The sequence below is a fragment of the Chrysochloris asiatica genome, unplaced genomic scaffold (genome assembly GCF_000296735.1).
Source record: "Chrysochloris asiatica unplaced genomic scaffold, ChrAsi1.0 scaffold00005, whole genome shotgun sequence".
NCBI classification, from domain to species: Eukaryota; Metazoa; Chordata; class Mammalia; order Afrosoricida; family Chrysochloridae; genus Chrysochloris; species Chrysochloris asiatica.
This window is the reverse complement of record NW_006408523.1, coordinates 13,584,705-13,599,319: the sequence shown is the minus strand read 5'-3', so window position 1 is coordinate 13,599,319 and position 14,615 is coordinate 13,584,705. Positions and strand designations below refer to the sequence as shown.

The 14,615-nt window shown below is 40.9% G+C and overlaps 1 pseudogene; it reads left to right on the top strand.

Moving 5' to 3' along the window:
- The window catches only part of LOC102834086, a 34,650-nt pseudogene extending 21,189 nt beyond the window's left edge, over window positions 1–13,461 (top strand).
- Window positions 13,462–14,615: the final 1,154 nt, after the last annotated feature.

Sequence of the window (14,615 nt, the reverse complement as noted above, 5' to 3'; positions counted from 1 at the left end):
TGGCAGCTTGCATCAAACCTGTGTGTCTGTCTTCTTTGTGTCTGTTCTCTCTCTCTCTCGCCTCCAGACACCCCACCTTTGTGTACTCACCCCCTTGTCGAGGCCAGACCCCAACAATCCTACATCTTTCTTTCATTCTATCTGGAACCTTCTCTTGTCTCCCTCTTCAGAATGGTCCAGAACGATATGTATTCATCACTAGTTCTTGTGGTCTCAAGATGGATGCGGCCATGATTCATGCAGTCCTATGGACTCATTTCTTCTTTGAGTTTTGGTTTCCTTCATTCTCTTTTCCATTCGAGACAAGTAGAGACTTAGATGGCTGCTCACAAAATTTAAAGAGCCCACATGCTAATCACTAGAGTAGGAGGTAGAACATTAACTTTCTGAACTATGTCATGTCCATTGACCCATGAGACTATATTGCTCCACCTTTGAATCCGCTAAACCAGTCCTGTGAGGTGTTTGGATATGTATAGGAAGCCTCGGTAATGGTGCTCCTATGTGCTTTATTATATAGAATGTATCTGTTTTGATAAGAACTTGAGTAATTGGTTCTTTAGGCTTCTTGGTATTCTTTTTTTTTAGTTTATCTTTTATGTACATTCTTCTCTTTTATGTTTGCAGTAGTTTGTCATCTACTGGTGTCACCCTTGTCTGATATGACTTTCTTTAGATATATTTCTATTTCTTTCTCAAAAAAGAACAGAATTTGTAATCGATTATTTAGAAGTTTTATTTCTTTAAGCTCCCCTCCATCTTGAGCTTTAAGAGACTTTAGCTATGAGTGAGATCTATTTCTTTCCTTTGAAAAATTTCAACTAAACCCAGAGCAGGAAACCCTAACTAAGAGTCTGACAAATCCAGCTTGACCCTATCTGAGAACCTGATTCTCTATTTACCTGCTGCCCCTACATAAAACACACACACCAAAACCCTGTACACACTGATTGAACTATGTACTCCTGTGACTTCATGCCACTGTCAGTTGACAGGTGGAAACAACCGTGACTCTCTCTTTGGGAACATGGTGCTGGGCCTGAGAGATTTCTAGTTTCTGGTTTAAGTCCTTTGTAAGGTCAGAAACTCTTCCAGCATGTGGGTTCTGTGACTTATTTCTGAATCTTCATCTAACTTCTTTATTTTGGTTTAACCTTGAACTAGCAGTTTCTATTAATTCAAAAATGGCTGCAACCGTACATTGACAAGGAACTGCTAGAGGTTCAAGCCAGATTCAGACAAGGACATGGAATGAGGGATATCATTGCCGATGTCTGATGGATCCTGGCTAAAAGCAGAGAATACTGCTTTACTGACTACGCAAAGGCTTTCAATTGTGTGGATCATGACAAGCTATGGACAACATTGTGGAGTATGAATATACCAGAACACTAATTGTGCTCATGAGGAACCTGTACATAAACTGAGAGGCAGTTGTTCACACAGAACAAGGGAACACTGAATGGTTTAAAATCAGGGAAGGTGTGCATCAGGCTTGTATTCTTTCATCATACTTACTCAGTCTGTATGTTGAGCAAATCATCTGAGTAGCTGGATTATATGAAGAAAAACTTGAAATCAGGATTTGAGGAAGACTCATTAACAACCTGCCATATGCAGATGATACAACCTTGCTTGCTGAAAGCAAAGAGGACTTAAAATACTTACTGATGAAGATCAAGGAGCACAGCCTTCCATATGTGTTGCTTCTCAATGTAAAGAAAACAAAAATCCTCACCACTGGATCAGTAAACAATATTCATATAAATGGAAAAAAAGATTGAAGCTGTCAAAGACTTCATTTTGCTCTGATCAATCATCAACACTCATGGAAGCAGCAGTCAAGAAATTCAAAGACATACTGCATTAGGCAAATCTTTTGCACAGACCTTTATTAATTGTTCAAGAGCAAAGATACCTGTTTGAGGACCAAGGTGGACCTCACCAAAACCAAGATATTTTCAAATAACCTCATATGTATGTGAAAGTTGGACAATGAATAAAGAAGACCATAGAAGAATTGATCCATTTGAGTTATGGTGTTAGAGGAGAATATTAAAAGTACCATGGACTTCCAGAAGAACAAACAAATGTGTTAGAAGAAGTACAGTCATAACGTTCCTTGGAAGCCAGGATGGCGAGACTTCGTCTCTCATACTTCAGATACATTATTAGTAGGGACCAGTCCTTGGAGTAGGACATTATACTTGGTAAGGTAGAGGGTCAGCTGAAGAGGAGACCCCCCAAGGAGATGATTGGCACAGTGGCAGCAGCAATAGACTCAAGTGTAGCAACAATTGTGAGGTTGGTGCAGGACTGAGCAGTGTTTTGTTCTGTTGTGCATAATGTTGCTATGAGTCAGTGCTGACTCAATGGCACCTAAAAACAACAACAAGAAGCAGTTTCTCTTACTTGTAAACTTTCAAACCTTCATGCAAACAATCTGCATTCTGTCTCAGTAGGCATAGGCACTGCCTTCCGGGTTCTCATGCTTTTTATATAGATCAGTTATTTATTTTGCAATGGTCAGTATCTGGGAAAGGAAAGGATCAACAAGGCAATTGTGAAATGTATCAAATACTTTGCTTTTAGTGGAAGTAGCTTCCAGTAGAATTTCTAAATATTTGAAGTCACTCATCACTACTATTTTTGACCAGACTTACGTTTTATAATCTAGATTTTAAAGGCTTATAATATGTGTTGTTGTCAGGTGCCATCGAGTCAGAACCGACTCATAGCGACCCCATGCACAGCAGAACGAAACAATGTCCGATCCTGGGCCAACCTCACTACACCTGGCCAATCCATCTCGTTGGGGGTCTTCCTCTTTTTCTCTGACCCTCCACCTTACCCAGCATGACATCCTTCTCCAACGATTGTTTCCTCCAGACAATATGTCCAAAGTATGAGAGACCAAGCTTAGCCATCCTGTCCTCCAAGGAGCACTCTGGCTGCACTTCTTCCAAAACAGATCTATTGGTTCTTTTGGCAGTCCATGGCACTTTCAGTATTCTCCTCCAACACCACAACTCAAAGGCATCAATTCTTCTACGATCTTCCTTATTCACTGTCCAGCTTTTGCATCCATAAGAGGCTATTTATTGAAAACACCATGGCCTGGGTCAGGCGCACCTTAGTCCTCAAGCTGACATCTCTGTTCTTCAATACTTTAAAAAGTTCCTGTGCATCAGATTTGCCCAATGCAATACATCGTCTGATCTCTTGACTGCTGTTCTTCCGCGAGTGTTGATAGTTGATCCAAGAAGAATGAAGTCCTTGACAACTTCAATCTCTTCTCCATTGAGAAGAATGCTGTTTATTGGTCCAGTGGTGAGGATTTTTGTTTTCTTGACATTGAGATGTAATCCATATCGAAGGCTGTGCTCTTTGGTCTTCATAAATAATGTTTCAAGTCCTCTTCACTTTCAGCGATCAAGGTTGTATCATCTGCATATCGCAGGTTGTTAATGAGTCTTCCTCCAATCCTGATGCCATGTTTTTCTTCATAGAACCCAGCTTCTCATATTATTTGTTCAGCATACAGGTTGAATAAGTATGGTGAAAGAATACAACCCTGTCTCACACCTTTCCCAATTTTAAAACATTCAGTGTTCCCATGTTCTGTTCGAACAACTGCTTCTTGGTCTAGGTACAGATTTCTCAGAAGTACAATTAAGTGTTCTGGAATACTCATACTTCTCAATGTTGTCCATAGCTTGTCATGATCCACACAATCAAAAGCCTTTGCGTATTCAATAAAGTACATGTAAACATCCTTCTGGTGTTCTCTGCTTTCAGCCAAGATCCATCAGATATCAGCAATGATATCTCTCGTTCCACGGCCTCTCTTGAATCCAGCTTGAACCTCTGGAAGTTCTCTGTCAATGTATGATTGTAGCCGTTTCTGTATTACGTTTAGCAAAACTTTACTTGCTTGAGATATCAAAGAGATTGTCCGATGATTTCTGCATTCTGTTGGGTCACCTCTCTTTGGAATGGGCATAAATATTGATCTCTTCCAATCAGTTGGTCAGATAGTTGTCTTCCAAATTTCTTGGCAGAGATGAGTGAGTGCCTCTTGTGCCACCTCACTTTCTTGAAAGATTTCAATTTTTATTCCATCAATTCCTGGTGCCTTGTTCTTTGCCGCTTCTTTCAATGCACTTTGGACTTCCTCCCTGAGTATCATTGGCTCTTGTTCATACGGTATCTCTTGAAATGGTTGAACATTAACCATTTCCTTTTGGTACAATGATTCTGTGTATTCCTTCCATCTTTTCTTGATGTCTAGTTATTTATTTATATAAAATAAAATATACATATTTAGCTAATGGTGTGACACTAACCACAAAGTGGGAGGTTCAAACCTACCAGCTACGTCTTGGAAATGCTGTGATTGTGAGGGTGGTTATGTGCTGTGGAGTCGGTTCTGACTTATAGCAACCCTATATAGAGTTTTTAAAGCTATAAATGTTTACAGAAGCAGAAATGGAGTGGCTGATCAGTTCAAACTATGGACCTTGCAGTTAGCAGCTCGAATCACGTAAGCTGCTACACTACCGGAGCTCCTTTTAGAAACCCTAAATAGAGTCAGCACAGTGGCCATGAGCTGGACTGATGACCACAGGGCAGCAGTTTGAATCTGCCAGTCACTGTGTGGGAGAAAGATGAGGCTTTCTGCACCTGTAAAGATTGGCGGTCCTGGTAACCCTATGCAGGGTCACTGTGAAAACTTATGAGTAGAGAAAAGCAGACATTGAGCTGGAAATTAGCTATTGGAGAAATGATTGCACTTCAGTATTTTCTTGCAAAACAACCACCATGGGCTTTATGAATCCAAGAAGGGACAAGTCTCCTATAGACGGCTGAGGCTGTGTCACCTTTAAGTACTGAAGTGTGCACAAAGGGTCACTAATTCTATACCGAATAAGGAGTAGGAGGAGAAATTGCTAGGTCACCAGTACAGAGGAAAGACATTTCAAAGCGATGAGAGCCTGGTATGGCCATTTCCTGCCCTGGACAGGGCTCTTGTCTAAGGCAACAGGCTTGCCTTTTAGTTGGCAGCGTTGCTTGTTTTTTTAATTTATTTTTTATAAGTAAATGAATAATGTATAGTTTTTATCAAAGGCAGCTTTGTTGTTTGTTGTTATGTGCCGTGGAGTCGGTTCCGACTCATAGCGACCCTGCACAGGGTTTCCGAGGCTTAGGTGTTGAAATATACTGCCTCCATTTTTCAGATTATAAAAGTGAAGCTTGAAGAAATGTAAAGAAATGAGGTAATTTTTTCATTTCACAATGTCAGTGAACTGGTTGAACTGTGGAGCCAAGATTCCCACCCCAGCCAGTGTGATTCTAGAACACATGATCAAAACCACAAAACTATCCTGCCCTTCACAGCACAGTGTCTGGTAAAACACATATTTGTAATATGAATGAAATTATCTAAAAAGTTCATCCTTGGTGACAAAAAGAAGCAAATATGTAGAGGATGTCTTTGAACTTGGAAGCATCATGATCCGGGTAGGAGAAACAGAGCAGTGTTGTTTCTCCACGCATAAATGGGGACCTTCAGATGACTGCATTTTCCACTTAGAGTCTCCCTGCCAAATCCCTAAGTGGGGAGCACCCAGGAATGTGAATCTACCAGCATGGGAATTCTGAGTGGCTTATGATTTCTTGTTAACAGCTGGTGGCCTAACCCATCAACTGCATTATTTCTGACTTTGAAATCAAAACATTTTATTATAATATTGATGTTCCTCCGATTATTATTGTTGTTAGGTGCTATTGTACAACCTTATGTACGACTTGGTCTTGTGTCATCCTCATAATTGTTGCTATGCTTGAGCCCATTGTGGGAGCCACTCCATCTCACTGCGGGTCTTCTTCTTTTTTGCTGACCTTCTACTTTTCCAAGCATTATGTCCTTCTTCAGGGACTGGTCCTTCCTGATCACAGGTCCAAAGTGTGTCACACAGTCTTGTCCATTCTTGCTTTAACTTTGTGAGGGGACTTCACAAAGTTCATGGAAAAGTTTCATAATCATTTGATTCCATTTTTCCACAAACTTTCTGAAGCCCTCCTTGTATGCTCAATATACTTTGTCAATACCGTAATTCAAACTTATCCATTATTCTTCTTTATTCACTATCCAGCTTTCATGTGCATATGAGGGGACTGAAAAAACAAACAAACATGGTGGCAGTGTGTGGGGTGGTATCATGACTTGTAGGTCAAAGGGACAAGTGGTGGGATTTGGGGTTTGTGGTGAAAAAGAAGAGGAAGACAAGGAGGAAGACAGTGTTGAAGATGATGATGAGGTTGTTGATGAGGAAGTGAATGTTGAATCAGTAGCCTTTTTCATCTCTGATGATTCTGACAGAATTAAGAAATTCCTGCCGCAGTTTTCCCTAAAAGCTCCTGTGAATAGTGCAGAACCAACAGATCTCAGAATGCAGCAAAGCCACATCGGGAGCGTGAGTAAGCACACGGATGTGTCAGAAGACAGAGGGGCTGGCATGCATGTTGGTGAAGATGAGATTTGTGATTTCAGAAGCTTTTGCAAAGTAACTGAGAAAGCAGGGAACCGGGTGTGCTCAGCTGATTCTAAGCTGCTGTTAAGAGTTGTTAAATGCCGTCAAATTGGTTCTGACTCATAATGACCCTGTATAGGCTTTCCAAGGAGCGGCTGGTGGGTTTGAACCACGAACCTGTGGTTAGCAGTCCAGTGCTGGTCCTACAGAGCCACAGCAGTGAGAAAAACATGGCTGAACTGCTAGATCTGCTTACCCAGTGATGTCTCAGACCCATGGATGTCCTCTTGAGTGAAAGACATGTTCACGTCCCACCCCACACCATCCTGCACATGCCCCCAGCAGCTGCAGAAAGATCTAACAAGCAGAGGCACACAAAACTAGTAAGCCATGCAGGAAGTGTTACTTCTACCATCTGACTCGCAAGACATTTGTGGAAGCGGGAAAATACAACTCCAGAAAGAAACGGAACAGCTAGACGAGTTGATATTCACAAATGCAGACGAAGACTTTTTCTTCGAGAATGTAATCCTGAAGATCAGCTCCTTGATGCAAGAGAAGAGGCTTTCGATGATGTCTCAGTGAAGTCCTGTGCACGGTGATGTTAATTCAGGCTGACAAGATGAGTGAAATCATGGGATGGCTGAAAGAGCATCTGTCTCTCTAACCCATTTCCCATGGACAGTGATGGGCTTGTTTTTGTAAATGATCAGAAAACTCAATGGGGATTTACTGAAAAACTCATGATTTTATTCAGAGTAAGAGTTCTTTATAAGAAACATATTTCTGCCACCTGTGCCTGTGACTCATAAAAAAAATATTTTCTTTTCTTTTTTTTTCATGTTGGTCAGATTATGAATGACTGCTTAGACACTCTTGCAATAAAAACAGAGAACAAAAAGAAAATACCATGATTTGGGTCAGGCTTACCTTAGTACTCAGGTATCATCTTTGCTTTTTAACACTGTAAAGACGTTTGTTGTTGTTGTTTTAAAGAGGTCTTTTGTAGCAAATTTGACCAATGCAATTCACCATCTGATTTTTTGCTGCTGTTATCATGGGTGTTGGTTGTGGATCCAAGTAAAATCAAATCATTAACTTAAGTATTTTCTTCATTTGTCATGATGTTGCTTGCTTATTGGTCTTTATAACTCCTGTCAACATTTTGGAAAATACGTAAGACAATTGTTATCCATTCTCAGTGGTCTATGGGAATTGGTTCTGTGGTAGAATCCTTGCCTTTCAAGTAGGAGACCCAGTTCGACTCCAGCCAGTACACCTTATGACTCACACACCTCCCATCTGCCAGTGCAGGTTTGCTTGTTGCTGTGATGTTGAACATGCTTGAGTGTTGTTGTTGTTGTTATGTGCCGTGGAGTTGGTTCCGACTCATAGCAACCCTGTACAGGGTTTCCGAGGCTGCAAATCTTTATGGGAGCAGAAAGCCTCATCTTTTTCCTGCGGAACAGCTGTTAGTTTCGAACTGCTGTCCCTGAGGTTCACAGCCCGATTCATAACCACTATGCTACCAGATATGGACTGAGGAAGAAAGGAGTGGCTACCTGCTTCCAAAAACCAGCCAGTGAAAACCTTATGAATCACAGCTTTCTGATCCACAATTTACCATGGGGTTGGTGCAGGACTGGATAGTTTTGTCCCTTTGTGCATGGGCTTGCCATGAACTGGGAGCTGACTTAGAGCATGCAACAACAACAACAACAGTTAATGTTCTGGTATACATACGTATGCAAGTTAACAACAACAACAGTTAATGTTCTGGTATACATACGTATGCAAGTTAACAACAACAACAGTTAATGTTCTGGTATACATACGTATGCAAGTTTTGAATAAGTTTGTCTTTTAATCTTTTCTTTGGACTTAGTGTATTTCATAAGTACCTTCTTGTATATTTTTGTTAAGTGTCATCAAGTCGGTTGTGACTCACAGGGTTTCTGAGGAGCAGTTGGTGAGCTTGAAACGCCGACCTTGCAGTTCAAACTGACTTTGCAGTCCAGTGCATTAATCCCTAAAATATAGATTTCCATAATACAAAACTTGTCTTTTTCAAACACTTATACCTTTTATGAAGTGGAAATCTTTTTCAGATGAGGTATACTGCAGATGTAATAAACTCTAAATATAGAATGGAATTGCCTGAGACAATATTTAACTATATTTTTTTTTGGGTGGGGGTGGGGGTAATGAGCTAAGTCTAACAGTTTACTAAATATTCACTGGGTGCCCTCTTCTCCTGACCCTGTCCCCAACCTCCCAAATCCAAGACTTCTTTTTAGATATATATTTAAACTACCTTAAGCATGGAGTCCCTGATGTGGTACTGTAGGATAAGCACAAGGTTGGTAGTTCGAACCCACCAGCAGCTTGGAAACACTCTACAGTGTTGCTATAAAGCTTAAAATTTTATCTACTATCAAAATCATATGTACTATTGGGAGATGGTGGCAAGGTTTATTTGAACCACAAGGTCGGCTGTTCAAACCCACCAGTGGCTCCTCCAAAATACTATACAGGATTGCTGGGTTGGAATTAACTACATGGCACTTAACAACAACAATTGGCAGGTAGGAGTCCTGGTGTGGGGCTGTAGGATAAGCACTGGGTTGCTACCACAAGGTCAGCAGTTCAAACCCACAAGCCACTCATACACAGGATGGCTATAAGTGGAAACCAACTCCATGGCACTAACAACTACCACACTGGGAGCAGGGTAGGGATTGAAGGAAGCATGAGAGAGCTCCTGGGGTTCCGGCAGGGCTTTGTTTCTTGAGATGAACACTGTTTCATTTGTGAGAACTTAGCAACTGTGCACTTGTGACTTATACTTTTCTATATGTATTGAGCCAGCTGTTCCGTGGGAGAAAGATGAGGCTTTCTGCTCCCGTAAAGATTTACAGCCTTGGAAACTCTGTACAGAGTTGCTATGAGTCAGAACCGACTCACGGCACATAACAACCACCACCATCGTCTTTATTGGGAATTGGAACCAATGCGATACTTGGTTCATAAAATAGATTTAGAAGTTTCCTTCTTTTTCTGAGCACTGGAAAGATATATGTACATAAATTTTTAAAATTTTTGTTGTTGAAATGACACACAGCAGAACATCCAATAATGTCTACCTGTACAATTCGGTGGTGTTGAGTACATTCTTCAAGCTGTGTGCAAGCATTCTCACTGTACCTTTTTAAGTTGTTCCTCCTGCGTTAACATAAAGTCACTACCGTGTGACCTTCCTATCAGTTTGATCACATACAGATGGTTCTTTGAAGGAGCAGGCTACTCGAGGCAGACATTCCTTACTAATTAAGCTAAACTATCATTTGGTTTAAAAGACTTTGGGGGATATTTTTGCTTTAAGGTCTAAAGATTTTCTCAGAGATGTAGTTTGGAGAATTAATCCAGTCTCCATGGCTCCAAAAAGTCTGAATTCCATGTACATTCTGGAATATTTTAAGCAACATTGGGATTATCTGATCTTTAAAAATTGGGTAGCATTCCTTTGTGAAATACAGACCTGTTGTATTTTTTCAAAAGAGTCCTTTACTTTCTCAGCTTTTCAGTTGATCTGTTTTCTCTTCCTACTTAGGTTAATTTTGATAAGTCATGCTATTCTTGAAAATTGTATATGTAACTTGGGTTTTAAATTTATTTGCAAGAGTTGTGTAAATATTTTGTATTTTGTCTGTTTTATGGTTATTTCTAATTTTATATATTTTCCTATTTGTTTATGGACTTTTGCACTGGACTGCAAACTATAAGGTCAGTGGTTCAAACCCACCAGCTGCTCCTCAGAAACCCTGTACAGGGCCACAATGAGTTGGAACCAACCTGACGGCACTCAACAACAACAACAATCCTGTGGGCTTTCATTTATCTTTTTCAAAGAGCTAAATTTTTATAATTTATTAATTCTGGTTTTTGTTTTCCAACTCATTTGTTTCTGCTTTTGTATTTCCCTCTTTTTTGTTTTGACTTATTTTCCTACTTTTATTCATGAGTTTTTTAGAAAGGGGATTTATTCATTTGTTTCCATTTTTTTCTCAGTTTTATTCATATAGGTGGTTGGTTGGTTGGTTATGTGCCGTGGAGTCAGTTCTGACTCATAGCGACCCTGTACAGGGTTTCTGAGGCTGTAAATCTTTACGGGAGCAGAATGCCTCATCTTTCTCCTGTGGAACAGCTGGTAATTTTGAACTGCTGACCTTGAGGTTCCCACAGCCTGATTTGTAACCACTACGATACAATGCAATACAGTTCCCTTTATTAACCACTTAATTGCCATAGATTTTAATAAGTCCTATGTATATTTGTCTATTCAATAGATTATGAGGATTTCAGAATCAAATCCTATTAATGGATATTAAGGTTGTTTCCAACAATTGCTAATATAAAAATTAACAAAGGGTCGAAGACAGGCGTGCAAGGTGGGCACATGTGAATTTGATTTCCGCTCCTACCATTTACCATTGGTGTGATTTTGGACTCCACTGAGGCCTTCAGTGTTCTCAGTTTTTAAAGTTGTAAAATAAGCACAGGAATACCCATCGCTCCAATTTGTTCTGAAGATTTAAGAACGGTATGATCCACTTAGCATGGCGGTGCTCATCCCTCGTAAGCCCAACAAATGATAATTATAAACAAAAAGGTGGTACAAGTGCTTAACATACATGATCACTGCTAACCAAAAGGTTGGGGGTTCAAGTCCACTTAGAGGCACCTCAGAGAACAGCCTGAAAAGGAAGCCACTGACAAGCCTACAAAGCACAATTCTGCAAACACATACAGGGTCTTCATGAGTTGGATGCAACTCAGCAGCAACTGGTTGATACATATCTGTACACAATAATATCTTTATATACTATTACTGTTGTTGTTAAGTGCCATTGAGTCCATTCTGACTCATAGTGACACTGTATACGATTTCCAAGGAGCAGATGGTGAGCTTGAATGGTTGGCCTTGCAGTTCAAACCGACCTGGCAGTCTAGCGCATTAACCCACAGTTACTACTAGGGGTTGTTGTTGTTGTTGAGTGCCGTCGAGGTGATTCCGACCCCTAGCGACCCTTGATAGGGTTTCCAAGGAGCAGCTGGTGAGCTTGAAGTGCCAACCTTGCAGTTCAAAGCGACCTTACTACTAGGAGTTACTACTGACCAAAGCTCAAAGGGGTCAAATGATATGTCTGGAGCTTTGTTGTAAGTGCTGTTGAGTTAGTTCTGACTCACAGTGACTATGTCTGCACAAGAATGGAATTTCCAAGGAGCAGTTGGTGGGTTGAAACCACACTTTGTGGCTAGCAGTCCTGTGCTTATCCCACAGAGACCAGGTTAAATCTGCATTTTAAAATTTTCATCAGGGACTATTTCTGCTAAGTGTCACAAACCCAGAATCCTAACCCTTACTGGTGGTGGTGGTAGCGTGCCATGGAGTCGATTCTGACTTATAGTGAGCCCTGTATAAGGTTCCCGAGGCTGTAAGTGTTCACGGGAGCAGAAAGCCTCATCTTTCTCTTGCGGAAAGGCTGGTAGTTTTGAACTGCTGGCTTTGAAGTTAGCAGTCGGATTGGTAACCACTATGTTATCCAGAGCTCCTTAACGCTTACTATAGTTGTTGCTGGTGAGTGCCTCTGAGTGGGACCTTTACTAAGAACTTGTTGTTGTTGTTGTTGTGATGTGCCGTGGAGTCGGTTCCGACTCATAGTGACCCTGCACAGGGTTTCCGAGGCTGTAAATCTTTACAGGAGCAGAAAGCCTCATCTTTCTCCCACGGAACAGCTGATAGTAGTTTCGAACTGCTGACCTTGCGGTTAGCAGCCGGATTCGTAACCACTACGCTACCAGAGACTAACACTGTAAAAACCAACTGTGTACAGGCTTTTTAAAATAATACAATGGTTGGATCTGACTTGTCCTTTTATGGACACATAGTAAGGAAGGTGGTTGGGGAATTAAGAGGAAGTCCAGGTTTACTTCTTAGCCCTGTCATTGACTCTTCATGTTATCTTGCAGAACAGTTGAGCTGGCTGGGCCAAAGTTACCTTATCTATGAAGGGAGAAATTTAGATAATCCCTAAGGTCACTTCCTGCTTCAAGTTCCATCATTAAGTAGTATGATGAAGACAGACATGAGTAATCAAAACTGAAACCATTTCCCTAGTTTCCCTTGATTAAAAACCAATGGCAATGCTGAATTAATCATTGCAAATGTATGCACATTTGTTCACATTGTGTTTCAAATTCTCTTTCATACCAAAAGAACACCTCATGTATAACCATTAGCTGTTGAGTTCATTGTGACTCATGGCAACTGCATGTGTGTTAGAGTAGAACTGTGCTCCATAAAGTTTTCAATGGTTGATATATTTTTGGAAGTAGATTGCCAGACCTTTCTTCCAAGGTGCTTCTGGGTGGACTCCAAACTTGAGGTGAGTAGTTGAGCATGTTTTCTCTGTGCACCCCCCTCATGTATGCATACTCTATGTGAATGTCCACTTCATAAGAAGGTGGTGTCGAGGGAGTTGGGGCAAGATGGCAGAGTCAGGAGATGCAATGAGCAGATGTTCTGTAACAGAGACACAGGAGAACAGGTGAGATAGATAGAGATGCTGATCCTGAACCTTGAGCTTCAGAAGACAGGGCAAAGAGGGGGACTGAGTGCTGACTGGAAGAGGAAGTTGAACAGGAGCAGCAAAAAAGAAGAAAACCAGGAAGGTTCTCAGCTGGTATGGAGGAGCACAGCCAGCTTGGGCTTTCGCAGGATGCTGGGCTGTAGGTAGGAGTCCTGGGAGTGCAGTCCTCCTTGTTCTCTTGCCCTCCTGGTAGCCGAGGCGTGGCCAGTCCCACCATTGTCAACACAGTGGCCAGTGGTACCCCCGTCCTGCACAGACTCCGCCTGGGGTCATCCTGAAGACATGTGAGCTACGTTACACACACAGTGCACTGAGAACTCTGTTCAGGCTCCTTCCATTCTCGATCACATCCACCAGGACACCACGCCAACATAAAACTATCAGTTAGATAGAAATACAGTGACACTATTCTGGTAGCGTAGTGGCTACGGGCCAGGCTGCAAACCTCAAGGTCAGCAGTTCGAAACTACCACCTGTTCCAAGGGAGAAAGATGAGGCTTTCTGCTCCCGTAAAGATTTACAGCCTCAGAAACCCTATGCGGAGCTGCTTGGAGTCGGAAATGACTCCACAGCACACTACCACCATAACCACCACGATGTCTTGGAGAAAACAGACAATTTCAGCTAACATGTAGAAACAAGATAGCATGCTTCAAAACAGGATGTACAGCCAGAAAATAGACTACCAGAAATGGAATCAGAATTACTTGATAAGGAATTTAATAAGAATGCTATTTAGCTTTCTCTCTATATAAATTGAGAGAAAGATCAAGAAAGAATTCAGGAAAATAATACAAGAACAAACTGACAAAATAAATGAAAAAAAAAAAAAAAAAGGAAGCCATACGAAAACAGCAACGAGAAAGCCAGAAGATTCGTATCAAGATGTCAGAAATAGGTAGCACACTGAAAAGGCAAAGTAGAATTGAATCAATAGAAGGCCAAATCAGTGAGTTTGAAGACAAAATCTCAACTTCAAGAGAAACAATCAGAAAAAAGAATCTAAAAATCTAAAGACAGCCTAAGATTTCTGTGGGGCACTATCAAGAGGAATAACTAACATATGGTTGCAATTCCAGAACAGGAAAGAGAAATAAAACCAAAGAGAAAATAGTCTAGGAGTTGCTGGAAGAAAAGTTTCCTGACATTATGAAAGATGAGAAGCTACATGAACTCCAAACAGGATAGAGCCCAAAAGAGAATCACCAAGACATATTATAATCAAACTTTAAAAAACCAAAGACAAGTTAAAAATTCCTGAGAGCAGCTTGGGAAAACTATTAAGACTAAGCACTGATTTCTCAGCGGAAACCATGCAGGCAAGAAGAAAATGGGATGACATGTATAAAACTACAAGAAAAACTTGCCAACTATTTTTTTGCCAAATACTCAGCAAAATTGTCCATCAAATATGATAGCAAAATCAGGACAT